Source organism: Ambystoma mexicanum, chromosome 4q (assembly GCF_040938575.1).
Source record: "Ambystoma mexicanum isolate Mex_15411 chromosome 4q, UKY_AmexF1_1, whole genome shotgun sequence".
NCBI classification, from domain to species: Eukaryota; Metazoa; Chordata; class Amphibia; order Caudata; family Ambystomatidae; genus Ambystoma; species Ambystoma mexicanum.
The window spans coordinates 722,832,766-722,858,244 of NC_090928.1; the positions used below are offsets into that span (position 1 = coordinate 722,832,766).

Sequence of the window (25,479 nt, forward strand, 5' to 3'; positions counted from 1 at the left end):
AATCCTTCTGTACAGGAATCGTAAGATAGGCGTCTTTCAAGTCTATCCTCGCCAGCTAGTCGTTCTATATGAGCGTATCTCTGAGCTGGTGGATTCCTTCCATTTTGAAGTGGTTGTAGGCCACCCAGCTGTTCATGTGTCTTAGATTTATCACTGGTCTCACTTTGTCTTTTCGGTGAACCAGGAACATGTTGCTCACAAATCTTGGCGGCGCTATGCATGGTTCGATCGCCCATGTCTCTGCTAGGCTTCGCAATTCTGTGTCTAGCAGCTCTTTCTTGGTCAGCGTCGTGACTACGGGGCGTGGCGCTTGGTCCTGAACGGGGGTTTCTGTGAATTCTATACACATGCCTTTCACTGTTTGAAGGACCCAAGCGTCGTTGGAAAGCGAGCGCCAGTTTTCCCAGAATATAGCTGTCGTCCCCCCTACTGGCGGATATGTAAAATTTCTCACCTGTGGGGAAGTTTTGTCCTCTTCCCTGTCCTCTGCCTCGTCTTCCTCTAGGGAAGCGGCCTCTTGGGGGGGAAAAAAGGTATCAGGCTGCCTGGATTCCCAGTATTGGTTTCTGTTGTTCTGAGGCCTTCTGGATGCTTGGTATCAACCGGTCGATTGACCTCTGTAGCGACCGGTCCCGCCAAAAACTCTCCTTGGGAAAATCTTCTTCATCGAAGCCTGTGCTTTCTCCAGTGAGGTGTAGGTCCCTATGAACCTCCCCATCTCCTTACCAAAAGTCTCTCCGAACAACAGGCCCTGCGCTGCCTCGCCGGCTTCGTATGACAACAGATCTCCTAGTTTCCGGTTGATTTTCAAAAGGAGGCCTCTCCTGCGCTCTGATGAAATCACGCAGTTTGCGTTTCCTAGTATACATACGGCCCGTTGGGCCCAGTTCGCTAGCACTCCTGGGTCTACCACCTCGCCTGTATCTCTGGCTCGTTCGGCTAGGTCCATTAATTTAACTAGAGGACCTGCTAGGTCGAGGAGTTTTTCTTGGCAGTTTCTCCAGGAGCGTTCTATGCCGTTCCTCGGGTCTCTGTTTGATTTGGAGACGAACAACAACATTTTAGGGTCCAATTCCAGGGCTTCTGTGACTTTGCCCGGCAGGTCTGGTCTTGGACATTCAGCCCTCAGTCTTTGTCTGACCTCTTTTTCGAGAGCTTTCCTCAATCTCTGCGTCATCTATTTCGACACTCTCGGCGATGTAACCCACTCCGAGGATCTCGGATTTCTGATTTCTTCTGGTTGGAACATGTCCGCCGTTTCGTCCTCTTCTATGTGGTGGAGTTTTCGTTGCCTTTTCTTAGGTGGAAGTTGGCTCCCCTCATCCCCTTCATTATCTGCATCCGGTTGAGTGGATGTGGGGGATATCAGCGGTTCCTCGTCTGGGAAGCCTTCTGGGGGTTCCGCCTCTGTACAACCCATATTGTCTTCCCCTGGGTAGGGGGTCCGGAGGCTCGGCACCTGGGAATCTTTCATGAACGCTTCCTTTAGTCTGAGGAACGTGTCTGTAGCCTCTGTGGCTCCTGTACTCGCCCCTGTCGGTTGGCCCGGAGGGTCAGAAGAGTCTTTGCTCTTCCGGGCCCTGTTACACCCCTTAGGGTCGTTAAACGTTGCCCTTGTGGACGCGCTTTCTTCCTGCTTGTTGTGTTCTTCCTTCTGGCTCAGGAATAGCTCTATGGTATCTAGCCTTTCTTGTAAAGGCCACACTCCTTGGGCCACTGCCTCTGTCAGTGATTCTCCTAGCACTTCTTTGAAGCTATAGGCTAGGTCTTCTTGGTAGACTGCCTCCTGCTCCTCTTCGCTCCACTCGAAGTTCGACATTGTGCTGGCCGGTGCCTGAATCAATACCTGTCTAGGTGTAGTGGCGCGTCCACAGATTCACTTTGCTCGAGGCTGCACCTTCCTTATAGAACATGTATGTTTGCAGGATATACCTTTCCGATTTTGACTGGTAATACTCTATAATCGTGCGGCTCCGCTGTCTAAAGCCACTCCCCCGCGCAGGAAGCGTTCGTTGCTGAGCGTGCTCCTATTGGCGCATTCGCTGCGCGTGGCCGCCTCTGCTCGGCTCGCGGGAAGTCTCCCGCCTGCGTAGAGCTCCACCCTTCCAAGGGTTGGGGCTGCGAACTCGCGCTCTGCTAGGGGGTACGGCAGGCTCCTGAGGTGTCGTGCATTATGACACAGGGCCTCCGAATCCCTTTGAAACACTAAAACACTGACGCTTGCGCGTTCTACTATACATGTTTATTCTATCATTGTCCACGGCGTACAATTCCATATACGTTAATGACATGAAACACGTTCTGTTAAGCGAATATTACGGAGCTAAAATAAAGAGGTACTTATCTTGTGGAGAGCAGGAAAAGAAGAGGAAGGACAGAGGAACAGGAAGGACTAGGTCACATGGCCAGAGATTAGGAGACTACAGGATTGATGGGATTTGAAGTTTGTTTGAAAAAAAAATAAAATAAAATTTAAATTGAAAATTTACAAAGTTATATTTGTTGAAATTGCTGGAGAGTAGAGAATAAAGAAGATGAAAACTTAATGCTCGCCTCCGTCTTGACATAGAATGGGTGGCTACGTTACTTAGCCTCGGAGAGAATGTGTCTGCATTGGGTGCACAGATATTTGATGGATGAGTCATCCCCTGGGCTGTGCCCTTGCACCACTGCTTTTCAAGGGATCTGATTGATCATTTATTGGTGTGCTCAGGTGTGTACCAGGGTGCGGACGGTTTGACTTAGCTACTATCCTTGTGGGACATGTGGGCATCCACTAGTTCTTTAGCAAAGCAGTTGAATGTATCCAGAACTGCAGCATTTCCTATCGTGGGAAACGTTGCTAAAATCGGAGCAGGACATTTAGGCGCAATCCATTTGGTGATGGCCATTTTGGCACTGCTGTCTTGTCGTAGGTCCCTTATCGGCGCGCCCCGTTGGCTACCAGTATGTTTCTGCGTACAGTTACGAACATGCACTTCCTGTGCGTTCCTTTCCACTGTTTGTTAAATGGGTTGCTGGTTTTCTACATGTGTACGTGGGATCGTCTCCCGTGACTTTTCCAAAGGCCACCTGACTGACACTGAAAAGTCTCAGGAACCTGCGGTGTATACTCATGAAACGATCCCCCAGAAACCTATACAACTGTACTCTGTATTCCATGTCCATATGCTGCACCCAGGGGAGTTGCTAGGTCTGGAAAAGACCCGGGGCTAAGCTGATGTCGGAACTGTTGGGACTGGGGGCTAGCTAGTCTTTTGGCTGTAGCTCCTGAGATTCTATCCGGGGCTACAACCAAAAGATCAGGGGCTATAGCCCCCTTAGCCCCCCCCTAGCAACGCCCCTGGCTGCACCCGTGCCGCAATATCCTTAAGCGCTTTGTGGGCGTTTATTTTGCGGAGCTCGCTTTTTAAGTCTCCCTGTTCTTTTCTATAGCAGTGCATACCTACCCACCTCCAGGGGAGATGCCTACATTGGCAGCACATGTTACTTAAAGCCTCATGTGTATGGTGCGCGTTTGGCGCAAATGTTGTTTACACATAGGGTGCAATGTCAGCCGCGTCTAAATTACCCCTCCCCCGCGCCAAATGACCGGCGCCAGTTGGCTGTCGTGCCACTGTGACCGCACCGAAAGGGGCTCTGCCCCCACCATGGTGTGCCAAAATGGCCTACGCCGAAACGTGGCATACCGGTTAAGATGACTTCTAGTGTTTCTAGCAGGAAATTATTGAAGGAGTGGCACAGAGGATTTAATTTGGTCTTTGTGCGGCAGCTTTGTGTTTCACATGAGAAGGGTGATTGCGGCATGCTCGGTATGCAGTTGAGCGAGAGGGGATTCGAGCACAAGAAGAGCGGGGAGGTGGTGGAGTCGAGGTAATGCCATTTATTTATTTATTTTTTCCATTTGTAAAGCGCCTAAGCCCCCGGGCATCAGGGCGGGTCATGAACGACACCTGGAGCTAGTACTAGCTTTTCACTTTGCCTGTGGAAACTTGTAGGCTCATATGACATCACAAGTTCCAGAATGCAAAGTGAAAAGTCAGGACTTACACGACAAGGTTTCACACGTGACATTGCAGAACTTCTCGGGTATGCTGGTCTGAGGCAAGTGTGTGTTCAGACTGAAAGGTAGGTGGTGCATTTAGCAGAAGTGGTTTCGGAAACATCTTATTTCTTCTGTAGCTAGTAGTGCAGTAGCACGAAAGACGAAACGTAGACATTGTTTCCAGCAAAAGCGGTGCACTGCTTAGGACAGGCGGGCAGTCCCTCCCACCTGTCTTCTCTAATGACTTCACTCATGATGTTATCTCTGAAAGCCTATCCTTTTTCAATTAGCACAGGAGCGTGACAGTGGTCATAAACTTAATGCCGATTCCTTAGCTGCCAGCATTTTCTTGTAAGGCAGGCTGCATAGAAGCCAGGCGTCGCTCTGCCCGTACATTGTGTACCCACTCCGTCACTCACCAGCGTCATTTCTCAAGTGGCGACTCCCCTGGCACACATCCTGCAAGACTTGCCAGGCCTGGCTAAACCCGATTCGAACTGTAGCTGATCTGGAACAGAACCTCAGTTTGCATCACTCCTGGCACTTCCCTTGAAGCAGGCACGCCAACACCGTGGACGCTGCTTGAATTGTATTCGTTTATTGCACATAGCAACAGCTTTTGCAATTTGTTTTCCATAGAAGAATCAAACACACACACACACGCGTTTTCCAGTAATATTTGTATTTGTATTTATAAGGTTTATATAGCGCGCTAATCCAAAGCGCTTAATACTTTATAGTGACACAATAAAAGGGAAAGCGCAATCTACCCTTTTCACCTAAATGCGTCAACCACATTTATATTTGGTTATTTATAAGGTACTTAATACCCAAAGGTTTCTAACCACGGACCCGGGGATCGAACCTGCGTTGCTCCGCGTCGTCATGCTTCTAAGGCAAGCGATGCCTCTGAGTTATCCTCCCATTGGTTAATGATTGTTAATTTAGGTCATAGGCTTGCTGTGTCTTGAAAGGGGACCTTCATTTTGTGTCACCAACCAAATATACTAAAGGACACTTCAAGCAATTCTTTTCTCTTTACCTTTTGCAAATAATGCATTGCTTGCAGGCACGTGCCGAACCCGTCCGCTTATAAGAATATTGGCTTCTGTCACTGTGTGGAGGTTTGTACATGTTCTAAGAACTTCTTATGAAATGTTTTCTCAAGTCAGTTGGCGAGAACAGTACAACAGCTTGTCTCCTGTGGTGCTCCTCTTGGGAACACTAATAAGCTGTTGCCTCCCTGGTGAATTAGGGTGACCAAGTCAACTGGGCACCACTTTTCTAAATCTGGCCTCTAATTTAGTAAACTGGTGTATTCTGGGAGACACAGCCCTAGTTAACCTTGATTGTACTACTTGGACTTAATCGCCGGATAGTATTTGTAGCCTTAGAAGCTGACATGTAGTATATGAGTACTAAGCTCTGTGCACACAACCCTGTGAGGTGCCAAGAAGTCAAAGAAAAGCCTCCTTGGTAAAACAGAAGATAAGCTACAAAGATCTTCGGAGGATAGCAAAGGGGCAATGCGCTGGGCTTGGCAGGAACACCACGCAACACAACAGAGGTTCGAATCCCGGATCTGTGCAACCGAACGCAGGTATGGTATTAGGTGCGTTATAAAAAAACATTTCAATAAATAAAAGAAAGCCTACAAGACAGTGGACATATAAGAGCTTCCACCTGAAGTAAAAGAGGTAATTCTAGGGTTCCCCTTGTAAGGAAGTATGCAACAGTTGTTTGCATTGAGAAAATAATCACAAGCGAATTGTGTACGTTTAACCTCCATGAGGGTATCTCTTATTATTAGCCACCATTATTGGCTTCAGCAATGGACATGGCGCAGATTCTTTCATTTTGGCTGTACATATTGCCTGTGCCATCTAGTTTTTGGCTACGGATCACATAATCTACAGTTCGACACAGCTGCACAACCCATTATTTAGTCTTTCGATATTGAATAGTTTCTTGCACAATATACCAGCAACGAGTTCATTTGATGGCTTAGTACCTTCCTGCTTCTATATATATGCTTACCCAAAAAGAAAAAAACTGGTTAGTATGTATAGCGATTATAGATTGTTCCAGTGCTGCTGTGCGGTCGGTCTAATAAAAATGTGAAATAATTGGGACCAGCAAGCAGACTGTTTCAGGGCATTGAAAGTAATGAAGCAAGCAAAAAAGTTATTTGTATTGCATCAGCTATCACCCGATGGGTTTCCTGAATTGAGAGATTGTCTACAGGGCCAATTGTTCCCAACCCCATTGTCCTTGGCGGTAAAAAGGAAAATGGGAAGTGGGAGAAAAGAAGGGAGGCAGAAGGTGCAGGTAGTGCTCTGGGAGGGTATTTAGGAAGGGTAGGGTAGTATACCAATTTTTGCCTGCATGGGTGTGTTAATTTAGGTGGCAGATTCATCGAGAGATGTTGGTGCAGAAGTAGGCAGACTGTAGTAAGGCAGTGAGTGCTTGGTGTTTTAGTCAGGGCCATGGGTGTACGAAATTGGGGGGGCAGAGGGATACACCCCCCTCCCCCCACAATTTTAAGCATGGGGATACATTAAGATGTATCCACCCCAGAATCTGGAGAAGTGAAAAGAAAGTCTGTTTATTTTTCCAATTGGGAAGCATGACCTTCTGTTTAGAAACCTGCCTTCTTTTTCCAAGGGCTAGAAATATAAACAGACCAGGCTTTCCTTCCTTTGAATTGCCCATTAAGGTCATTGTTCTGTGGGGTAGGGGGTGAGCGGGCACATAGCTGGATACTGTCGCCTCATCTGCCACCTTCCTGTCAGAGGCTGGAGGGCAAATCCGAGTAAACAAAGGCATTCTTCAAGAGCATCTTTTTAAAGATATTCAAATAGAATGGCTGTTATTTTGTAATATATTAAAAGCCATTTAACCCTTCCTCGCCCCTACCACATCCACTGATCTGTGAAAAAAGCACAGGTGGGGGCATCTTTGGAGTGCCGAATGATTTCAAATTGGCCTGCCCCCATTTGATTTAGCAAGGTGAGAATTTCTGTCTTGTTAAACACGTACTGGTTATTCTTTGTATGTGATGGGATGGAGAGGAGCACTGTGCTTTTGTACCAGCAGGATACAAAAACGTCACACTTTAAGAAAGAGGGTTCTTTAGTAGCAGTGCATGTTGAGAGCCTGACCAGAAATATTGCAAAACTGATATTTTATAGTTTGCCACAGAGAGAAGATGCGACCATTATATTATATTTTTTACAAGAGGGGTGACTTTTCCTAACCATTTTGGTTGTGAGGGCAACATCTCCTCTGCAAATCACAACCCTGGTGCATAATGAAAGAATAGATAAGACACATGCTTTAGTAAAACATCATTCAACACTTGAACAAGATGAGTCTTGGCTGACCTGCAGTTTCCCAACCTCGACCTGAAGGAGCTTTTCAGTCTGCAGCCCTGGAAACGCTACTTCTTGGTCCCATTTCCTACTGGATCTACTTGCTTGCCCCTGGTCGAGAGCTGCTGCTTGCTGACTTCACCACTCATCCCAGAGCAGGAATGGCGTCACAGCCTTTACATTTTTTCAGTTGAAATGTGCCATGGAGCTTTGGGGTTGGGAGCAGGTGCCCCGGGTTTGGAGATCTTATGAAACAGAAACAAAACCCTTTAATTTGTAACATTAAATGTGTGCAGTGCGCACACTGCAGATCGTCACCTCCTTCTGGCAGTCTCTAGAAATGTTCTTAGCACCTCGTTGTCTTTTTATTCAGAATTTCCCATCATTAGCATCTTGCTGTCATAGAGCAATTAATAGCTTTTCAGGTGACATTTAGTGTTTCAGTCCCCTGCAATTCCTGTGATAGTATGCAGATATTAACCGCCTCACTGCATTCCTTTAACTTTATTATAATTTAAACATCCCACGTGCGCCTCTGACTCTTTTTACCAGCTGTAAGACAAAGGGGGCTCCCAAACATCATGTTGAAAATTCCCACTAGCCTTGCTATATCTTCAGCTGGCCCTCGTCAGAGCCACCTGCCAGACTGATCCAAATTCTACAGAACTCAGCTTTGCTACTTTGCTCATAAACGCATGTAAATATGCTAAGTAAATGTGTGCTTGTGCAATTCTACTGGACATTTACTACATTGACATGATGTAGGTGGTAAAATAGCTTAGTGGTTTGATGCACCAGCTGCATCGCATCCCATCAGAGCCAACAGACATTCATTCCACTGAAAGTGATCAAATGAGTGCCATTGAGTGGGTCTTAGAAACATTTGTTGAATACGAGAATGCTAAGAAACTGCATGATTGTGCCAGGAAATGATAAAAACAATGTCTTTTTTTGTAAATACATACTTGTATTTTTAATTTAGGCTAAAAGCTGGCAAGGCAAAACGTATTTAAAAAGTGTGAGAAAGGCTTTTCTTTTTGATTTATTAGGCAAATTGAAAGGAAATGTGTTCTGAGAGGTGCTCGCCATTAGCCCCCTGGGAGGCACCTGAAGCCAATGAAAATGCTTGGAAGGTGGGCTGTATGCACAAAGGAAAGCCAGCATTCCGAGCACTTTCATTAGCGTCGGGCGCTTCCCTTTCCTGCTCCCCCTTCCCATTAGCACCCGTGATTGTCAGCTTCAGCCAGGCAGTCTCCTCTTCAATGTTGATGACGCCAGTTATCAACATTGAAGACAGACTTCCTGACTGAAGCACTGTGTTGCGTCGGGCATGAGATAAAGGTACGTTTTTCTTTCATTTAAAACAAAAAAAAAACATTAGCACCTGTGTAGTGATCTACACTGGTGCTTGATGATATGCCCCTCAGTGGCTGGGCCCACCCTGTAGGCAATGGCCCACCACCCTTGTTAAGGGACCGACCCTTGCTGTGCTCAGGCCCTTAACTTGGGTGGTGGGCCATTACATACAGGGCGGGCCCGCCACCTCAGGGCATATCACTTCATTATGGACCTCATTTAATTATAAAGCATGAAGCAGGTACGGGTACGTTTGCCCAGAAGTGCTTTATCAATAAACATGCCAGAACTGACCAGGGAGATCACAGCATTGCACAAACACCAACACCAGCTAACACAAGCCTCTAGCCACGCACGCACACAAACAAACCTCCTCAGCATTGTGTACACACCATCCCACTGCACTGCACACCCACATTGTCCCACACTGCACATACATCCTACTCCATGGCACACCTGCACCACCTAGCACGGTGCATACACACCAACCCACTGCACTGCACACTCCACTGCCGAGCACATTTCATAAACACCACTCCACTGCACAGCACATCCACACTGCTCTACACTCACACCATCCACTGCACTGCACACATGAACACAGCCCCAACACTGCTCTACATTTGCATCATCCACACCATTAATTAGTGTGCACCACCCCAACCCTGCTCTTCACACACTTCCTCCCACACTGCACTCACACATCCCCAAACTGCAGGCAGTCTAACAGCCCAAAAACTGCTCTGCACACACTGACACACTGTGTCACGCATTCACATACAGGCTTTCACTGCACCCCACAGTATTGTAATGTGCACACAAATCAACCTCACCACCACACATGGCTTCAGCACTCACCGGCATACACACACCACCAGCTCAGCATCTCTCTCTCTCTCTCTCTCTCTCTCTCTCTCTCTCTCTCTCTCTCTCTCTCTCTCTCTCTCTCTCTCTCTCTCTCTCTCTCTCTCTCTCTCTCTCTCTCTCTCTCTCTCTCTCTCTCTCTCTCTCTCTCTCTCTCTCTCTCTCTCTCTCTCTCTCTCTCTCTCTCTCTCTCTCTCTCTCTCTCTCTCTCTCTCTCTCTCTCTCTCTCTCTCTCTCTCTCTCTCTCTCTCTCTCTCTCTCTCTCCCTCTCCCCCGCAGCTCTCTCAGACCCAGCACAACACATATTCCTCCCATGTCTTTGAGGGCTAACAGACATACTGAGGTCTGAGCTTACTGTGCTGGTGGTCATAACTGAATCTTGCTTTATTGTGATAAATGCAAATAATGGAATTTGGACTCACTGAGCTAACTTGGTACATTTAAATCCGCCAGGGCTTTTGATAACTTGAAATACTGGTCACTGGCCTTTCAGTGCAAAGTGGGCATAATGGGAGCTGCCATTGATGTCCAAGTTGGGTGTAATGGAATCTTTCACTGCTGTGCTATCTAGACATCAGGAAACCTGGCACTGCCTCCTAAATGTAATAATGGAGATTGGGTCTGGTATAATAATTGTGAAGACCTTGACAATGGTGTGGGTACCTGGGCATTGAATGGTAATGGTGCAAGAACCTGCTTTAATGAAGGCAGTATCTGGTAATGGTATGCATACCTTGAATTTTGATAAGAACATTGTAAATTACCAGAGCACATCATGACAATACCTGACAAATTGTGGTTCTTTGGGTTTATGATGGAAATAGATGGTAATTAGCATCAGTGGGCCTCATTACAACTCAGGCGGTAAGGGGTTTACGGCGGCGTAAACAGCGCCGACCCTTACCGCCTGAGTACGAGGTCCCTTAGCGCCATGGAGGTTTTAACACCTGCTTTTAGCAGGTGTTAAAATCCATGGCGCTAAGGGACATTGGAGTTAATTACGCCACCGTAATTTACGGTGGCGTAATTAACGCCTTCCCCACTCCCATTATGCCCTATGGGGCAAAATGGGAATGGGGAAGGGAAAATGGGAAAATGGGGATTTACCGCCCCGCCAAGGTTGGAATGGGGCGGTAAATCCGCCAACCACCATGGCGTAAACATAGTTTACGCCATGGTCGTAAAGTCACGGCCCAGGCGGTAACTTACCGCCTGGGTCGTAATGAGGCCCAGTGCCTAGAGTTATGATGACAATGCCTATAAAATCCTTAAAGATGTGGCAAAACTGTCGGCTTCATCAATTTATTTATTTTATGTATTTATTGTTTGCTTGTTAGGTGCTTATACAATAAGAATATACTGTTTCAAAGCGACCAGAGGGTGGGGGGGAGAGGAGCGTGGGAAATACATTACAACATTACAATACAATATTTAAGAACAGAGACGGAAGAGGGAGGGGGACGAACCTACTATACCTTGTGAGTATTCCGAACGTGAAAGTGCAGAAAGGGAGAAGGGTAAGTGCTGAGGAGTCCGAGACCGTGGGTGAGCCATGGACAAAGTGCTAGGAATGTAGCGTGCTACACGGCCTGGGCCGTGTACGGGAGGTGTAAGTGTGAGTCTCCAGAGTGGAGGGTGTGCAGATGCAAAGTTCTCTGGAAAGACAGAGGCCAGTAAGAATTGGTGTGGGAGGTCAAGGCCCCGAAGATGCATAAGGGCCAAGGAAACCGATTCAACAACTGTGGGATTGGCAGAGGAGAGAAGGAGGGAAGGAGAAGGAAAAGAGGAAAGGATTAAGGAGCTTCCGGAATTTAAGAAGGCAGGGAGGCTATTCCAAAGGATGTGGCCCGCAGAGGAAAGTGAGTGACCCCCTCTGTTTAGCAAAACGCTTTACACACAGAGTTGGTGCTAGAGGAGCAAAGTGGTCTAGAGGGAGAGGGAGAGTATTTAGTGAGATAAAGTTGAAGATAGTGTGGTCCCCAGGTCCAGACAGCCTTGTGGATGATGCAGAGGGTTTTTAATTTAATCCGTGCAGCAACCAGGAGCCAGTGAAGACTTTTTAGTGCAGGAGAGATGCGGTCCCTGGGCATAAGGCCAAGGATAAGTCTTGCTGCCCTATTCCGGATAAGCTGGAGGGGTCGCAGAGTGGAAGAAGGAAGATTCAGGAGCAAGCTGTTACAGTAGTCAAGTCTAGAGAGAACCGGGGCTTGAGTCACATTGAGCCTCTGAGGGAAAGTGACAAAAGGTACAATTTGTTTGAGAAGGAAGAGCAGATTGTGGACTTCTTGGTAATGTCCTGAGTGTGAGGAAGGAAGGAAAGAGAGGAGTCGAAGATGATTCCAAGGTTTCTGGCTTCAGTTGAAGGCACAGGTAGACAGTCCGAGGAGCAAGGCCAGAGAGAAAGTAAGAAGGAGGGAACAGGGGTCCCAACGGGAAGGATCTTAGTTCTACAGGTGTTGAGGCAGAGATCATTGGAGGCGCACCACGACTGGATGGCCGAAAGCAGGTCAGAGATGATGGAGAGTGCAAGAGGGTCAGCAGGGAGTCTGAGGAATAACTGTGTGTCGTCTGCGTAAAACTGGAAGTTGGAGGAGAAAGTAGAGATGAGACGTGCAGTGAGAGCAAGGTAGATCATAAAGAGCCAGGGGGAGAGTATAGAGCCTGGCGGGACACCACAGGTGGAGATGGAAGTAGGAGAGGAGAAGAGGCCCAGGATGACTTGGGAAGAGTGGTTAGTGAGGAAAGAGGACAGCCAATCCAGTGCCCGTTTGGAGATACCAAGTGTATCGTGGAGCCTTTGTATGAGGATGGAACGGTTAACTGTGTCAAATGCAGAGGAGAGATCAAGAAGGATAAGGACAGCTGGGGAGTTGGAGTCCAGAGATGCAAGCAGTTCTCCATGGGTGTTCAGAAGAGTTGTTTCCGTGCCTATGGATGCCCAGAATCCAGATTGATGGTCGTGGAGTCTTCCAACAAGTTCAGTGTGAGTTAAGTTGGGGCAAGGCCACCTTCTCAAGTAGCTTCCCCAGGAAGGGTGTGATGGAGATAGGGCGATAGCTGGCAGGGCAGTGGTGTCTAAAGTGTTATAGCAGGCATGGTCATAGGCAAATGTGTAATTCGTTCCTTTGACCTTTATTGGGCTCATTATAAAAAATAGGATTCTTATATCGCGCTTCATGTCAGTCTTCATGTCGGAGTCCAGCTTCTAAGCACAGGACCAGATTTTGAACCTGTGCGGTCTGGTCTATACAAGGATGGTGTGTTTGGACGAGTAATGTAAGGATACAACTTGCCCACCAAACTCAGTTTAACTCTCATTCCGGTTCTTGAATGATATTCGATAACTAGCAGGAATTGGACAATAGGAGTCCACCAACAGTTCACAGGCTGATGAGCATTTTCCTGCATGGAGATGAAAACACTCAATTGAACGTCTCTCTGATTTCCACTTGATAGAAGAAACGTCCATTCTAGTTCATAGACAATGGGCCACGCATAGAAAGGCAAAATGGTAGTCCATAGTAGAGGTTTGCAACCTGCGGCTCTGAAGATGTTTTGGACTACAACCTCCACGATCCCTCACCCCTTGACAATGCTGGCTACGGCTGATGAGAGATGTAGTCCAAAACATTGCGCTGGTGAAAAGTATACATGCTGTATCTTCAAGTGTAATAAGGCGTCGGGGCATGCATTACACAATGTGCAATTTCCCTATTGGGCCATTTACTTTGCACGAACCACACATTCCTCTGCAGGACCTAGTGCTAGAGGGACAGTGTTTTGGGTATTGTGTCCTGGGTACTGATGCCCTGCATGCACAGCAGAGGATATTGACATATGCATCAAAGATCATGAGCTGAATCAGCAAAATCCTGGTGTGCACTTGGCTCTTTACCCATAGGCGACACCAGGGGCACAATGGGTCTGGGCACCAGGGCAATAGAGATTCTATCACTGGTGTGGAGCATACCCTAGTGCAATTGAGGGACCGCCTAGTTTAAAATGTGCACCCCTTGTAGAAGGGGGCCAATGCCTCCTCTTTAATAACAAATGTACATTTGTAGTGGCTGCAGGTGTTTTGGAGCTTTCCAAAGAGTAATTCCCAGGCCAAGACTAAGCTCAGGGAAGGCACTGATGAATGGTGGGCACATACTCCCAGATGAGCATTAAGGGACTTGGATTAGAACTCCGGGGGCCATGGGAAGCCGCCCACTGAGTGATGCAACCTGTGAAGGCGGTATAGCCCAATCCTGCAGCACATGCCCCCATCAGGGAATAACCCGCTTGCCATCCCAGGGGAATGTTCCTAAAGAGACAGGAGCAAGAGGGGGGGGGGTCCTGCAACGTATTCAGATGTCCCCTGGGCAAGAAACCCTGAGGAAATCAGCTACAGGAAATGTGATATGGTTTAGGCCCTGTTTCGGGCCCATGCGCGCTGAGTCCGTCCATTGATCCCCAAAAAAAGCCCAGCCCAAAAGAGCACAACTCCCAGAAACCCAAGACAACATTTTGATCGGAAAAGGAGGAAAAGACAGATACAAAATACTAAGATTTAAGTGTAAGAACCGGGACACATGCAAACGAGAACGGGAAATTCTGTAAAGAACAAATCGGGGAAAAAAAGAACCATTTTCTCCCCACTACTACTGCCACCTTGTTCAACTTTCTCCCGGGGGCGTGAGTGCGATAGCACGGTACATGCACACGTGTAGCTTCAGTGATATGCCAAATGGGTTACATCAGAAAATATTTCCTCCATACCGAATGCTGAGTGGAAAAATGACTCTGCAAACCACATACGCTCATGCGATGCGTTTTTCCAAGACGGCTTTTAATCCAGACTCAAGATAGAAGCTGTTGTTATGCCAACTCTCACTAAGGAGGAATACCGATGTTCAGTTTAAACGATGTCAATCATAAACTCAGGAACAATTGTTAATACGTTGCCAGCACCACTTTGAACATATTCCTGTAAGCATTGACAGATGCCTCTCAAAGACAAGCAGTCATAACTGTCAGATTAGTTGCTAACACTATGAAGTATGACGCACATGCACTCCCCTATTGTTTCTGCCTTCCTGTCACAGGCTTTGCTCAAAGTAACGGTTCGTCATTCTATATTGTTTACTAACCCCTTGCACGCATGGCAGCAAAAAAAATACGAAGTTTATTTATCACGAAAGTGTCAATGCACAATAGCCATCCCAATGCTTGAGGGTTGGTCTTCCGAAACAAAAGTTGTCTTCGTCCTGTGAAGTACGCACAGCGCCTGCACATGCAGAAAGCTACTCCTCTTGACCTCCTTTCCTGCTTTTTAGTTTGGATTGGCAGGGAGCGGTAGCGCCACCATGCTTGACACCATAATGCTAAATCGGAGGTGTGTGCATTTGTGTAAGCAGTACTGGGTTTTGTAGCCTTTGCTCTGCCTTTTTTCCATTGCAGGTTACTTCCATTTCTCTGTTTCACTCAGCCACGAGCTGCTACATAGGAACTGTTCTTCATAGATGCTTCACATTTTGTCATTTATCCCAGAGCAAAGGAAGGAGTTGAAGACGGAGGTCCAAGTGTGACCCTTGTGACACCCACCTGACTCGCAGTCCAAAGGCAGAGAAATGATAGATGTACATCACTCCTAGGCCCTTCGTCGCCATCGTCAATGTATCGCAGATGTGAGAAACGTTACTCGCTCAGACAGCCATTCAGACATACCCGACTGACGTTATGGAGGACATAGAGTTGTCATCAATCGAGCAAGTTGACTGACTACAGCTTTGAAAAACTGATGACGACGTATCAGTGGTCCTCCAATTCCACCATATAAAAATCATATTCAAAAGGAGCACACACCGGGCAAGAAACAATGCTGTTTATTACAGCTGGGTGAGCACAAACCAAACAGAACACTGGACTGGAACTGATTGATGAGAGCCGACATCTGGGCATACAGCGAACATTAGTTTTATACTACAAATACAATGGTCACATTATTATGAACAGTTGCAGCTCAAACCCTTCATATTTTCCATGGTTCCCAAGAAACTCATCGGTTAAGCTCTGTGATATCCTTAGAGCTAAGGTATGTTAGTAGAACCTGATTGGAGCTAACAGATCAACACTATTCCAACTCATCGCCTTCGCATGTGGCACCCCATCGCTTCTCACCCCTCACGGGAACATTTTGCACTTAGTAAAATAACATTTGTGCTCACCGTTGGAACTTTACTATTCTGCCATTGGTCAGCACCATTGCAAAAGGAACACGAGACACCCTGCTTCTGCTGTGATGTGAGACATTCACACGGTACCTGCTGGATATTGGCCTTCGCAAACCTTGTGGTGGATACTCTGAAGGCTGGCCACCTCCCAGGCACATAGAAATGTACTGTTTGATTGGTCCCCCAATCAGCTTACCTTTTCCATAACCACCTGCCGATAGGCACTCTTGGCCATGTAAATGGTTCTCTGGCCCAGGTCCACTTCCCCTCTACCCCAGAGTGCCCGCAGGATTGGCTTGCTGCCCTGTCATTACATCACCCAGTGTTGCCTTAGCTGTTTCGGTCTGCCTGTGATGCGCAGCTTCAGCTCTGCCTCCCTCCTCCCTGGCCCATGGTGTGTTGTTCAGAGCAGGTTTCTCGGGCAAGGCCCAACCCGAGGGCATCCCTGCTAAATGTGTGTACCTGGGATTTTTTTCCCCTATTTTGTACTAACATACAAAGGTTCCCCCATCCCCTCTTGCTTACTCTCGAAAGTGGTAGATATGCCCCCCTATCTGGTGCTAAATTCCCCCATTCCCCCTTCGATCAATCTTTCGATCGACATCTCCTTCCGGCTCATTTCCTTACCCTTTTCCTTACGCACCCACACCCGTGGGACCCTGTTCATGTTCCCTTCTACTTCGTATCCGTCTAGGTATTCTCCGAACACCAGTATCGTTGTCCATCTGGTGAGCATTCGGCCCAGAGTGCTTTGTAGTTCTCTAAATCGTGTGGGGGTGCTGCAAATATTAACTCTACATCATCCTCACTCTCATTCACGTTTTGGAAGCTACTCACCTAACGCTTTACCAAGCTCAATTTTATTTGCTGACATTATGTAACTTGCTTTTCTTTGGTGGCAGTTGCACCGCCCAATGACCCACTGACCAATGCAGATGGCAACGGGCATCATGACAAGCACAGGGACAGTTATTTTGAACATTGCTGCCAGCCAATCTGGGAACCAGGCAAATAATGAGTCGAGCCAGGTGTTTGGCGTGATGTCCTGCACCTCTTTCATCATTCTTTCATGTATTGTTCGTATCTCAACAGCTTTTGTAAGTTTTCCATTGGCTGCATTGTTGGTGGGTATTGCTGTGCAACATGTGTTCCCGATCTTGTGGAACACGCCGCCATCCATAGCAGTCAAGATGTCCAGTACATAACGGTTCTGTACGGCCATCAGACACAAAAGTTGGAGCTCTTCTTGCACTGCGTTCAGTCCTTTTTCGGTTGCATTACCCAATTGGAGCAGCTATTTGAATCCATTTTGCATTAGCCGCTGCTTGCATCACAGGAAGCAGGAGCGATCTGAAAACGCAGACACCTTGCTGAAGAGTCTCAAATGTGGTGGGATAGCATCCAAGCTCTGTGTGGATTCTGCTGATATGTAATTGCTTCCTCTCTCACTCCTTGTTATCTTCGGTTGTTCACCTTGTGTCTCCATTGGCCCTTTTGCTTTATTCTTCCATTTCTGAGTGGATAGCTCATTGAATGGCATCAAATCTGTACAGGGCACCACCAATGCAGGCCTGTGGAGGGTCACTTCTGCACATACGCCTCCCCAATCTGGTGGCAGTTGAGCCTAAGCTCTTGTCCCACAGGCTCACCCTACGTCCATCACTGCCACTGTCCCTCTCTGCAACACTGCGATGCTCATTGTCCTCCCACAGCCGGTGTTCATCCCCAGCACCACTGTCCCGTTTGCTCAAAAACACAAAGAATTCTGTGTGAGTGGTCTTATATAGACTGGGCAATGTTTTTCATCTATCCATGTTAAGGCCTTTCTCTTCAAACCCTACCAAGCCTTCTGCGCAGCATTTTACCTTCCCTCTTTCCCATTTTGCGTTGTGGTACACCAAATCCTGGATTCATATTAAGGGTTTGGTGTGGCACCAGGGTATTGTGTCCTGTTGAATTCTTAAAGAATATTATCTTGTGGGAAGTGACCACCTGCTCCCCCCCCTGTGAACCTTCGGTGATATAATCTATTATCATGTGCTTGGTAGTTTCTCCCTAGGCCATGTTTTCTAGTTTTATATAGTTAGCTGTGTACACCTTCTCAGCCTCCTCTATCCATTTCACTTCTACAGTGTGCTCCTGGAAAGTCCCCTTGTTTTGCACAGGGACGTATGCATTAGACATCCCCCTTCCTATTTTGTCCCTTCTTACTGCAAGAATTGTTTCGGTGTCCCTGCAAGGTGTGGGATGAGTGAACACACATAACATGTGCCATTGGTACTTCCTCGCCCCACCCTCTTCATCTCTTTGTACCATACATTTTCAGATGCAAGGTTCTCTCCCCAGTCGCATTGTAGAATCCTACAATAATACATATACTTTTTTTGGTGCATGTTTCCCTTCCACCATCAGCAGGCTTACTCGTACTGCCTCTATACATTAGGAACCAGAAGCAGAGGAGAAGCCAGAAGACAGAAAAACAGAACAATCCAACCCCTATTATATTTGCATCAAATGTTGTTCCCCTGTCATTCCCCCTAGCATTCTCTTGCCCTTCTTCTCTTTCATTTATGCCTGCGGGCTGTGTCACATTAGAAATTAACAAATAAATACATAAATAAAATACATTTATGGGCCTTCTATGGAGTCTTAAAGCATACATAATGTCACTGATAATTGATTTACACTTCCCATTAGGTGACACTTCTCTCATGTCTTTCCATTGTGCTGCTGTTGTCTTTGTGGATGCCAGACATTTAGATACATGCCCTCCATTCCTTTATGTTCACCACCGTTGCTGTTAGGTAGACCACTTCAAATGGACCGCAGAACCTTGGGTCCTTACACATCCTTAGAACACTGCAGATGAAAACTGTCACCAGAATAGAGAGGCTGTGCATGCGGAAAGTCCTCCTCCTGGTGGGCACTTGTGTGTTCTTCACCTTTGGTCAGCCGACATGTAGGTCGCTGAACCTGGCTCGAGATGTAGCGGTGGACATTTGTCATTTTTGTTAAATATGTTTTCATTTAGTCTCAGAGGATCTCTGAGCTAAGGTTGGCATCCAAAATTGAACGTGCAGGAGGGACATCCTCTGAGCTAAGGTTGGCATCCAAAATTGAACGTGCAGGAGGGACAGCCGCATGCATCCTCCTACCCGTTACAATTTCGTGCAGAGTCAAATGATGATCCACACTGGGTGAGTTGCGAAGGGCAAAAAGAGCAAGGGAGAGGCAAGAAAGCCAATTTTTTCACAGAGAAGAGGTCAGCTTCTCCAAGCGTTCTTTAAGCAAATCATTGAGCCTTTGAGCAATCCCGTTTGCCTGCGGCCGGTACACTGTGCAAAGCTTGTGTTTTATCCCTGGGAGGTGGGTAATCTCATCAAAAAGGTCATTGATGAGATGCTGGCCATTATCCAACCTTATCTCATCACATACTCCCCCCCCTTGGAAACACTTTCCTCACCAAGAATTTGGCCACAGATTTTGCATCATTCTTTGCACAGGGCCCAGCCTCAAGCCAACACGAGAAGGGACAGACAACAAAAATTAGGTATTTAAAAGATGACCATCTTTTTTGCATATCAACATAGTTGACCAGAGAAAAACTGTTGACAAACCACACAGTTCACCATACTCTGCCACTTGCTCATGCAGATTTGGTACAAACCATCCCTCACTTATCTCTGATGCTGTACTTTCTTTGGATGGATGGATCAGAATATGCAATTGCTCGAGAGCTAAGTTCAGCAGTTTCTGAGGCATCACTGTTCTTTCCATGCTATTCGTCCTCCATATTAAGTATGGTGGGGAAAGAGAACACCCTCTATGTTTCCACAAGTCCTTTTCATCCTTCGGGGCCTCTCCTTGCAATTCTATTATCTGAACAATTGGTGTCACATTAAAACTTTCCTCCTTTTTCCCTGCCCTTTCCTCTTTTCCCCTGCCATCATCTGTTTTCCTCTTTTGTCCTCTGGGTAGAGTATCCTGCTTCCCTCTTGTAAATATGCTGCTTCTTTGGCTGCCCTGTCAGTCATTTAGTTCCCCAAAGATATTTGGTCTTTTTCAGCTGTGTGGGCTTCACATTTTATCATTGCCACTTCCACTGGCACTTTTAATGCCTCTATCAACTACCCAAGTAATTCGGCATGTTGTACTGCTGTTCCATCACTTCTCCTGAAACCCCTCATTCCCCATCGGGCCAATCCTGAATGTATGGTACATGTTATATAGGCAGAGTCAGAAAGTATGTTTGCTGCATGCCCCTCCATCATGTTTAATGCACTTATCATTGCCACTAGCTCTGCAGCTTGTGCCGAATAGTGTTATGGTAATTACATCTGAGACGCTATTACATATTCCCCATGAAGGTAACATATTACGGCTGCCCCTGTATGTCTCCTGCAAGTATGAGGGTCTATAATTGATGACACGTCAATGTATACCATGTCTGCCTCTTCTATTGCTTCTTGCTTGACATGCTGCAGGTTCTGCTATACATGTTGCAGGGTTTACCACACAACACCTTACTACCTCTATTGCTGGGTTTGTTAGTATCACCTCGTACCCTGATGCTCTTTGTGTTGTTAGGGTGCGTTTCAATTTTCCCAAAACAGCAAACGAGTAAGTGTTCCACATATAGCACTACAGGGCATCCCATTGTGATTTGTGCAGCCTTTTCTATTGCAAACGCTGTAGCCGTGAGCACTTGTTTGCAAGGAAAGTGTCCCTTCATCACTGGGTCCAAAAGGCCATTGTAGTAGGCCAACGTTTTTGCCCCTGTGGTTTAATTTGCGTAAGGACAACCGTCATTAGTGAACAATCCAAGTGGAAGAACAAATAGAATTTGTCTTTGTAGTTGGGGGTGGCCAGTACTGGTGCATGTGCCAATGAATCTTTCAGTTCTGGGAAATTTCCCCTAATTTCGGGCATCCATTTTAACTCCCTCTTCTCCTTCTGAGCTTCTTTTAGGGCGTGCAGTAAGGGCTTTGTGTAGGTCGAGTAGTCAAAAACCGATGCCCTGCAATAGTTACACAACCCCAGGAATTGTTGCATTTCCTTTAGTGTTCGTGGTTGTGCCGTCGAGTGAATTGCCTCCATCCGCTCTTGTTATCCTGTGCCCTTAAATGGATATTATTTGCCCCAGGTACACTACTTCCTCCTGACAGTATTGTAATTTTCCCTTGTCCACCGTGTACCCTTTTTCTGCCAGTAATGTCAGTAGGTGCACTATGTCCACCCTACACTCTTCCTCCGTCTAACTGCACACCAAGTCATCAACATTTGTATTACTGTGCTTGGCATTTGAGAGTTGCTCAGGTCCATTTGGACCACTCTATTGAAAATACTTGAGAACAAGACTGGTAGTGAGAGAGAGAGGGTGGGGGAAAGAGAGAGCCCCAGGGTCTCAGATGCCTACCCCCTTGGATGTTGTGCTCCTGTGCTGAGGTGCGCCTCGTGTTCGTGAACGTGCAGCGTGCAGGGGTTCATTCCTCTAAGAGTTGAGAGTCAAGTCCAAGATCTGAGCGGACTGGGATCGGACCGGGAGCAAGCCAGGAGGTCAGTCCATTAATACACTGTCAGAGCAGAGCGGACTGGTAGCATGCTAGTAGCAAAGCCGGCAGGAGTGATGACATTTAGTCCACCTTTAGTCTGCAGCCTGCAGCATCCAGTAGTCTCCTGCGTTGCAGTCGGCATGGTGTTGACACAGAGACCTGTGTCCAGAACCTCCTTTTCTCCAGTAAGGCTATAGTAAGTAGGTGGAAAGCCTCCTGCTTCCTGCCCATGCCCCTTCCCCAGAATTTGTGGCTTGGGATAAAGTTTGTAACAGTGTCTATCAGCTGCCATTGCCTATTGCATACTATTATATCAGAAAGGATCGAAGTTGGGAGCTGGCCCCGTGGGGTCTAAGGTTTCAACGCTGTGCAAAGTGTTGTGAAGTGTTTATTGGGCTTGACATGGCTGGTGAGGAGAGGATTCTATCGTAGTGAGGCCAACTGAGTTTGCTATCGAGGGCCTATTGGCTGTCTGCATGGGAAAACACTTGCCTCAAATTCTGAATTTAATTATAATTCCTCTTGAATTTATTTACAATTCATTTCTACTTTGAACTGTATTTTTCAAAGGCGGTTTGAAGTAAATCTTGCTGTAAGTACTGTGCACTCTGGACTACACTTGGAGGAGTGACAATTGTTTCCCGGTGGCTGTGGGGTGGCGAGCTATTCGAGCCGGGTCTTTATTATTTTTTGATTTTTTTAGCACTTAACTCTGAACACTGAAGCAACTTTGTGGAAATTCCTCCTCTTAACTGCTCGTTGTTTTGCTGCCATTAGTGATTTCGTGCGGATTAACCTGAACTTAATCAGGATTTTAGGATTTCAGTGATGGTGGGTTTGTTTATATACTCTGCGAACCCTTCAAACTGAATCTCTCACATTGAGGAGCCTGGAATTAAATAGGATTTCAGTGACTGCATGGTTGTTTCATTATTCCCTTCGTTTTCCATTAACCCTTTGAGCTAAATTCATGTTTTTTACATTTTACTATTGTTATTGTTATCACTTTGTGAAAGTTCACCTGGACATGGCAACTCGAGCTGGCTAGGACAATACTTCAAGGCTGGGGTGTAATAACTGATCGGTCAAGGTGATAGTTAATAATGGCATCACTAATAAAGACAGCAGAGACATAAGGGAAACCTCTAAACACCACGAGGAAGAGGTGGCTCCCTTAATGTACAATTTAGGGGAAGACGGATTGTCTCAGGTCTGCACATTGCCTAGTCTGGGCTCTGTGGTTCACTTACAAACTAACCACACTAAATGTGGGAACAATAACAAATTATCAATACACTTTTTAAACACAAGGAATCCTGCTGCAGCTGTACGTTTTCCCCGATTGCTGGGAAAGACAGACTTTTTTCAAATCAACTTGTACCAGTAAGGAGATAAGTATAACAACTAAGGGCATTGCAAATTTGGACCACACATGTATGAATAAGATGAATGATTTAAGTTTGAATTAGCACGTGGACTCTGTTTTAATTGATAAGGACTATCATGATCTGGCTAGATTTATCCAACAGACTTGTGACGCCTCATATGTGAGCTCCCCTACTGAGCTTATTAACTTGATTGAAAATACTGAAATTAATCAAATATTACTTAGCTCAATACTCAATACATCCAGAACTCTCTGTGGGGGGGGGGGGCGGTGTATATTACATCACAACCCTTAGAGAAGCAGATGAGCGTATCAGACTCACGTTCCCTATTGTGTCTGTATTAAATATGGTTTTACACTCTTTTGTAAAACTATATCATAATATTTGGGATGAGACAAAAACTCACTCAATGATGCTAAATAATATTCTAATTAAGGTAGAAGATACGATGTAGCCTCCAAGCAAGTTCCGCTTGCCGGCCTTCCTATGTTATTGGAAAGACATGGTGATGTGGTTTCTAGAATTTTAAATACTACTCCTATACATATAACTTATAACTCAATAGAAGTAGGAAATGTGGTGTGTAAAGCGATCCCTCAGCTTGGGGCCCAGGAGTCACCATGCTCAAGATGTAATCCTGAGAATAATCAGAGGCTTAGTGCACCATCAGATTTGAACCAATCGATTCTGTGTGTTAATGGAGGGGCAATGTGGCCATGAAACATAAGAAGCCATTAAACCTAAATGCATATGTGTCCGGAGGGAGGATGCCTCCTCATAAGGAGGATGTGATACCTAAGAAAGCAAAAAACCTAAAATTGGTAAGAAAGAGAAATTTGTCATCACGAAAATTTCGAAGAAATTTAACTATCACTGAAAGGTGTAGAGGAAGGCAATTTAAAGGAAGAAATGATGCGCCTCAGTTAATGACTCCAGTAGCAGACGAAAACAACAAGGTTTTAAATATGCAAGAGATAGACTTGGAGGTAATGGGGACGACTCCAAGTTTGGAATGGAGTAAGGTGAATGAACATTCTGATAAGGTGAATATGCTTGGAGTTTGCACTACTAGTGCTACATCTACCATAGGAATTCAGACTGATCGTCCATTGGTGCAACCACTGAGTGGACTATTACTGCAAGGGAACTCTTGCATACATTCCTGTCCTCTGGGAGGCGTACTACCTCAGCAACACAAACTGAATGGCGAAAAATGGTGGTACAATACATCTGCCTTTACTTTGGAGTATTTAACAGGAGAATGTAATAAAACCAACAAGCAGGGTAATATTAGGGGTGTTGTTCAACCAAAGGGACACAAACGTAGTTGGGGGCACTCAGGGATGTGATAAATCCTTTGTTACTGTGGTCTGCTTTTCCCGGAAAGGGGTTTAGTGAAATTGAACAGCAGCCCAGGGATAAAGAAGTGATAAAATTGCTCCAAAAGTTGCACCTGCCAGGTGTAAGACAAACCTTGGACTCTGATGCAAGAACAACTTCTTCTGAGATGTACCATAAACATAATCAGAGGTCTTATCCTGTAAAATTGGTATCTAATGAAAATGTGAAGATGAACGAGGGCGATCAACCAAAGAATGGTTGCTATGCAACTAAGTCAATAAAAAAGCCATTCAGTGTATTGAAATATGCCAGGAGTGTGAATGCTCAGGCAAAGGGTAATGGAATGAAGCGAAATGAGAGAGATACAACCTCCGGGTCACTGGTAGGGAAGGAGTTGTTTTTGGTTAGCATACATGGAGACAATGTTCCAATTTGTTTAAACATAATCAATGTTCTTCTAATATTTTCCGAGATACCAAGTTTGGTCGCTTTGTCATCAGTAGATCTGGAAAGTGCGTCTTTCCGGACAGATCCCGAACAAGTATGTGCACATTATATTTTTTCTCTTGGTTGATGATGGAGATGGTTCTCTTAGAAAAATTGAAATTGGAAAGATTGGGTTTTTTGTATGGGTGTAGCAAACTTCGGCTTCAAATAAGTATTTGGCTGAATTCCGGCTGAAAAAAAGATTTACTTCAGTTTGCAAAGCTGAATAGAATTAGACCAGACACTTAGCCACAAAACCAGACAAATTGCTATCACACAGCTGTAACATATCTTGTATTGTAATCTGCTCTTTAGGGCATGTTTTGTTACAGACTCTTAGACATAAAAGGTGCTCACCTTTTATACTTAGCCAGCAACAATAGAGAAAAGTCTTTTCTTTTGGTGATTGTTTATATGCAATGTGCTCTTTCTTCAGTTGCAAAAGACAAACTGAAAGAAATGTGCATATTTCACTTTAGGATACATTCAGTTCCTGTCATGTCACTTCCCATTGTGTACGTAATTGTTAAGGACTTGAGTCCTGAGTATAAAATTATCTGATATTTGATCAGGAATGATAAGGTGCATATGTTTGTGTATTGCCGAGAAGAAGTGCAGAGGATAAGTGAAAAGTGAGCAGCATTTGTTCCTATGGGCCATGTCCATGGAGAAACATTAAGAATTCACAATAGGTAGTGGAGACTAGCAGGCCTCGTTTAAGTCAGGCAGAGAAATATGCCCCCACCTAACAGGCTTCTCAGAGGGATTTATGTTGGGTAATCGCTCCAGTTTCAAAGTGGGGCAGTGTGTGACAGCGGGTAAAGATAGGCGTGAGAACTCTGTATGAGACAGTCAGAGTGC

The 25,479-nt window shown here is 46.0% G+C and overlaps 1 protein-coding gene across 6 annotated transcripts in view; it reads left to right on the plus strand.

Moving 5' to 3' along the window:
- The window catches only part of ANKEF1 (ankyrin repeat and EF-hand domain containing 1), a 349,443-nt gene that overhangs the window by 11,608 nt on the left and 312,356 nt on the right, over positions 1–25,479 (plus strand). Inside the window, exon 1 of one of the 6 annotated variants that reach the window (XM_069608314.1) lies at positions 4,068–4,128. The exons of 4 other annotated variants lie outside the window; for them this stretch is intronic. The gene's annotated coding sequence lies outside the window, so the exon portion shown is untranslated. Of the gene's footprint in view, positions 1–4,067; positions 4,129–25,479 lie in introns of those variants that run through there. One more of the 6 variants, XM_069608312.1, reaches the window with a different exon arrangement.